The sequence below is a fragment of the Arvicola amphibius genome, chromosome 1 (assembly GCF_903992535.2).
Source record: "Arvicola amphibius chromosome 1, mArvAmp1.2, whole genome shotgun sequence".
Lineage (NCBI taxonomy): Eukaryota > Metazoa > Chordata > Mammalia > Rodentia > Cricetidae > Arvicola > Arvicola amphibius.
In genome coordinates this window covers 12,442,289-12,448,447 of record NC_052047.1, presented here as the reverse complement: position 1 = coordinate 12,448,447, position 6,159 = coordinate 12,442,289, and the positions used below count along the sequence as shown (strand labels likewise).

At 45.3% G+C, this 6,159-nt stretch overlaps 1 pseudogene; it reads right to left on the bottom strand.

Annotated features, from left to right (window-relative positions):
- Nucleotides 1–2,595: 2,595 nt before the first annotated feature.
- LOC119801969 lies at nt 2,596–5,889 on the bottom strand (annotated as a pseudogene).
- Nucleotides 5,890–6,159: the final 270 nt, after the last annotated feature.

The window sequence follows — 6,159 nt, the reverse complement described above, 5'->3', positions numbered from 1 at the left end:
CTCAAAGAAAACATGTTTTTAACTTCTGAGCCATCACTCCAATACCCATATCTGGAGCTCAGAATAATATTAACATATTAGCCTCCTGACTTTCTTTTCTATGTTTGAAAGAGTTTGAAGTTTTGCAACAGGGTTATTCTGTTAGCTCCTTCTGCTGCCTCTTATGTGAAATGCTTTGTTAATTTTATATATTTTATAATCCTGCACTGATATTTTAGGGGACTTTATCTTGGGGGGGCAACTTAGACTTAAATGACTTTTCTAGAAAGAACCTACCTTCACATGTGCCCCGTGGTTCTCCCTGAACAATTTGTCAATCAGGGATGTCTCCTGGCTCCCTGGGAACAAGCCCAACCTTAGATTATTTTAAACTAAATTCTGGGTCTGAAGGTTTGAGGCAGTGGTTCTCAACTTTCCTAACACTGAGACTCTTTAACGCAGTTCCTCATGTGCTGATCTCAACCATAAAATTATTTTCGTTTCTACTTCATAACTGTCATTTTGCTACTGTTGTGAATCATAACGTAAATATCTGTGTTTTCCAATGGCCTTGGGTGACCCCTGTGAAAGGATTGTTTGATTCCCAAAGGGGATGTTGTTATGGTTTAAATAAAATGCCGCAGGTCCCCAAGTGGCTGCAGCTGGCAGCGGTCCCAAGACCATGCCGCAGGTCCCCAAAGTGGCAACAGGCAGCTGGCAGCGGGTCCCAAGAGCAGCCAGTCCCAGTCAGGCAGGGACAACACAGTTCCCAAAGTGGCTGCAGTGGGCCACAAGGGGCAGTGAGTCCCAGGCAGGGAGCTGCATGGTGGGTGAGAAACCTCGATGGGGCAGGCAGTCCCATGAGGAGATACAGACGGATGGACACTCCACAAGACCATGCTGCAGGTCTCTGAAGGTGGCTGGTCCTTGGCAGGGAGCCACCGGATGGGTGAGAGACAAGAGACATGGATAGGCACACCATGCAGAATGAGGTTGGATATTTATTTAGTGAGTTATGGAGGGGAAAAGGGAAAAAAGGAGAAGGGAGAGAGAGAGAGAGAGAGAGAGAGAGAGAGAGAGAGAGAGAGAGAGAGAGAGAGAGAGAGAGAGAGAAACAGAGGGGGAAGGGAAGAAGTGGGGAGAAAGGAGATACAGAAGCTGCATCTTCGAGAGAGACAGAAAAGAAAGGATTCAGGCTGGAGGGGGTGGGCATGGCTTGTCTCTTAAAAGGACAGGACAGACCATTACAGTCATGACTCACAGATTGAGAACCACTGGTTTAGGGAATGAACACCTTTTTGACACTTATTTAAAACAACAAATTCTCTGTTTCTGGGAAATTAAAAACAGCAAAATAAAAACACTAATTTTAAATTTTTTTTTAATGTCTCACTATGTATCCCTGGCTAGCTTGAAACACACACTATGTAGACCAGACTGGCCTCACACAGGAATCTGCCTACCTGGAACTAACTATGCAGACCAGGCTAACCTCACACAGGAATCTGCCTGCCTCTTAGGAGATTAAGAGCATGGGATATTTGTACACTGTGTGAAAATATATTGTTGCAACCAATAGCTAGGCAGGAGGTATAGTTGGGACTTCCGGGCAGAAAGGGCAGAAAGGGCAGAAAGGGCAGAAAGGGCAGAAGTACGAGATGAATCTAGGCACACAACAGATGCCAGGATAGGTGATACATGACAGAAGGTAGATTAATAGAAATGGGTTGATTTAAGTTATAAGAGCTAGTTAAAAACAAGCCTAAGCTAAGGTCAAGCTTTCATAATTAATAAGAAGTCATTATTTGTGAGCTAATGTTATGCCCAGATCACGGAGTCCTCCCCTCCCAAACCAACTAGAAGACTAAGTCCTGTTATGTAAAAGCAGAGAGCCTTTATTTTTACACAAGTCTGCAAACTCGGACTCTCCATGTATCGAAAGTATTGGAGTGATCAGAGAGTCCTGAGCCCAGTTAGGGTTGGGTTTTCATAGTAGCAAAGGTGGGGATGAGGGATTTCTAAGGTTCAGAACACCAGATTGGCTGACATTTGTCTAGAGGTGTCCTGGTGAAAAGCAATGGGTGTGTGCTGGCAGGTGATCCTATCTACAACGGTTGGAACATTTGGAATTTCCTTTGGATGGTCTGTTCCTGGGTGGTGCCTGAGTATTCTCAGTTTGTGATCTTTATTGGAACCAGGTGTTGCCTTAGGGTAAACTACTGAGACTCAGGCCTCTATAGAGCATGTCACAGCTGGGCCCTACACTGGCAGCCCAAAGAAAAATCTGACCACACAGTTAAACCAAACCCAAAACCAAACAAAGCTTAGTTCTTTTTTTTGACAAATAAACAATTTTTAAATTAAAATAAGTAAAATGGATGACCTTGATAATGGAAGATCACTTTTTTGTTTTTGGATTGGAATCATTGTTTAAACATAGAAGTTTTTCCTGTGGCTCTATGTTCTCATGGTCACACTGAAGGAAGACAAGTTAGGCACCTGTGGATGTCCCTCCCAATGACAAGTTTGTCCCGAGCTCAGCATCTGCCTTCTCCTGAGGATCCTCTCCCTCACACTGCACTCTTATACCCCCAACAACGGAAACAGATGCAGGCTTCACAGAGCTTTGTCAGGCTTCAGGGAGGTTCAGTAGAAGATGGCATCCACAAGACAGGTGGGCAGATAGCTCACAGGGATGTAGAAGAGCTTGGCATCCCAACCAGCTGAGTATCGAGTCCGGGGGTGACAGGAAGTCGGCGCATGCTCTATGCAGTCCGTCACCAAGGAGAGGTCCTCTTTGCACATTTTGTTCAATAACTTTAGCCATGTCAGATAAGATAACAAAAACTTCAGGACAGGCTCTAAAAAAAAAGCTGCAGAGAAACCCTGTCTCGAAAAACCAAAAAAAAAAAGAAAAAAAAATAACAAAAACTTCTCGTCATAGATCTTTTTGACTTCTGAGCTGGCCCTGTCCCACTGCATCTAGACATGTGATGAAAGCCTGTCAGTACTGGAAATACCAGTCCAGAAGAAACCAGGCTCTACAATAGCCACCTTCACTCCAAAATAGGAGAGCTCCCTCCTGGGGGAGGCTGAGAAGGCCTCTACACCATACTTGGAGATGCAGTAACCACCACCAAACAAAGACACTTGACCCAAGACGCTGGAAATGTTGACCACTCGGCCCTTTGCCTTCCTCGCTAAGGGCAACATGCTCAGAGTCACCTCGATCATGCCCAGCAGGTTCACATCCAGTATCTTTGTTCATCCACTCATTGGGACCCGAGGGGATGGAGATGCCAGCATTATTGACCAGAGTCCAGAGTCCTGCTGTCAATGAGGCATTCTCATCTTGCTTCCTCTGCCTCTAGGTGATGGCTGCAGAGTCAACGCTTAGTTCTGAATGGATTCTGGTAAGAGTCTGCAACTGTGTGTAGTCAGTTTCATTGCTCCAGTTATTTATCTGGGTCTCCATTTCAATTTAGTTTGTTCTGTTCTGTGATGCATTTTAAAAAGATGTTTTGCATATTCTAAGTGGAATTTTGGTGACTTTCAGCAGGTGGCTTGGGCAGGATATGTAATCACCATCTTGTCGGAAATAGATTCTGATGTGAGCTGAATTATGCTCTTCCACCACCAATTTGTATGCTGAAGCTCTAGTTCCTGGTGTCTAAAGATGTGAGGGTAATTAGAGACAGTGTCTGGAAAGTAGCTATGAAGGTAAAATGAAATCATCAGGTGCACTTGATCAAACAGGATTAATGTCTTCCTAGGAAAATTAGGATGCACATGGGAACAGAGGGCCAATCCTGTGGACAAGCATGGGTTCGATGGCATCTCTTCCATGCCTTGGTTAAAACTGAAGTTCTTGAGAGCAGGAGAAAGGGAAATATTAAAATCTAGAACTAGGAAGGGGAGCTTGATGTCACCTCTAGCTAAGAAAGAAGGCACCAGGAGATTGAAGAAGAGATGCTCTAGAGCCTTCAGCAATGGCAAGATAACGTCCAGGCCTTGGGGAAAGCTTGGGTGCTGCTGAGCACTCTTGGGACTTTCCCAGTCACCGCCAGCTTTCAGCTCTTCTTGTGTAGGTGACACGGTGCTGTTGGAAGAGCAGAGATGGGAGTGCTGTGGTTTTATACCTTCACACTCACACACTTCCTTAACCCTGCTGGCATGAAATTCTTTCTATGATAAAGATCAAGTCTTCTGCCTCACAATTTGGGCCAAGCTGCTAATAATCCTTGATTCCCAGCCCCCTCCCCATCTACCAAATTATCCATTTAATGGGTCAAACTACCCACAATGCCACAATCAGAGTTCAAAGCTTTCTGAGGAAATTCCTGGTTGTGGAATTCACTGAGACCCTCACTGTACCCGAATGTGTGTTTCTCAGAGAGAGAATCAGTTACTAATAAGAAACTGCCAGCAATTTCAGAATGAGGGTGTATATTGTGGAATATCTGTTTACACTGTTAAAGGTGTGTCTGCCCAAAGATCCTTCTGATTTAATAAAGAGCTAAGTGGCCAATAGCTAGGCAGGACTTTCAAGCAGAGAGAAAGAGAGAGAGAGAGAGAGAGAGAGAGAGAGAGAGAGAGAGAGAGAGAGAGAGAGAGAGAGAGAGGAGACTGGGAGGAGGAATCTAGCCCTGCAATTTCACCAGCAGACTCAGAGCAAGCAGGATGTGCTGTGCTAAGAAGTAACCAAGCCACGTGGCAGAGTAGATTAGAAAACATAGGTAAGAGTTAGTTGGAAACAAGCCTAAGCTAAGGCCAAGCTTTCATAATTAATAATAAGTCTCCAAGTTGGGCTGGAGAAATGGCTCAGATGTTAAGAGCATGACTACTTTTTCAAAGGTCCTGAGTTCAATTCCCAGCAACCACCTGGTGGCTCACAACCATCTGTAATGAGATCTGGTGCCCTCTTCTGGACTGAAGGCATCCATGCAGGCAGAACACTTTATTACATAATAAAGAAAATAATAAATCTTAAAAAATAAGTCTCCAGGTAATTATTTGCAGGCTGGCAGTCCAACAGGAAGCTGGCTACAGATGTAGGCACCCAGGGGCAGGAGACTGGGGAAACAGAAGAGGAGAGAGCAGCCTGGGTTCTTTCACCCACTTGGACCTCTTCACCTTCCTTGTTTGGCGAAACAGGAACGTGGGGGAGCCTTTTTAATTTAATTTTAGTTTTTGTGGTTGTCCTGAAATTCACTATGCCGACCAGACTGGCCTTGAACTCACAGAGATCCACTTACCTCTGCCTCCTGAGTGCCGGGATTAAAGGCTTGTAACAACAGGTCCAATTGAGAAACATTTCTGAGCAGGTATTTTAGGGCCCCTGGTTCTGCCTAGGTCATGAGGTAGAATTTATGATGCTGATTTTGTTACCCTGTTTCTCCGTGCATGCCACGCACAACATCAATAAAGCTAATTTCCCTTAGAGTTTAGTGAATCTATGTCTTACAGAATGATTGCAATTAATCTCTCTAATTTCTATGATTTATTCACTTTTTTTCCTTACAAGTCAGCAGTGCATATTTGGTATGATTTTTCCCTCCCTCCCTCCCTCCTTCCCTCCCTCTCTCCCTCCCTCCCTCCCTCCTTTAATCCCAGCTTCTCTTTGCGAAACTCAAGGCTTGTAGAAACATAGAAGAAGAATAAGAAACTCACACCTGCTGCTCCCCCCACCCATTGTTAGGAAAGACATCACTTCTGCCTCTGGTACCCTGAATAGAGTTCATCAAATGGCTCCAGCTTAGCTTTAAGGGAGGCTCCAGGGGTCTTCCTTTGTGCCCTGGAAGGAGAGAGTAAGCCATATAAAAATCCCTAGGGAAAACTTACCACTTTTCAATGTCCCTTCCTGCCCAGCACCCACGTGCCCAACAGTCCCCACGCTTCCAGCTCATTCATTGTGGGTATCTACCCCAGTTAGGAAGACTGTTCCAGCAGGGAGCTCTCTGGTGCAGGTTAGGGACCAAGAGAGGAGGGTTGGGTAGGGGGAATGATGTATGGGATGGAGCTAGGGAAGATTTCTGCCGAGAGAGAAGCCAGCAGAAATCAACTGTCCTTTCCCAAAACCTATTTGCCATCTGGCTGTGCCAGGACGTGTGCCAGGATGTGACAGATGGCGCAGAGGAGTTCTCCACCTGGCCCTGCCTCTGCCTAACAAGGGCAACCGTG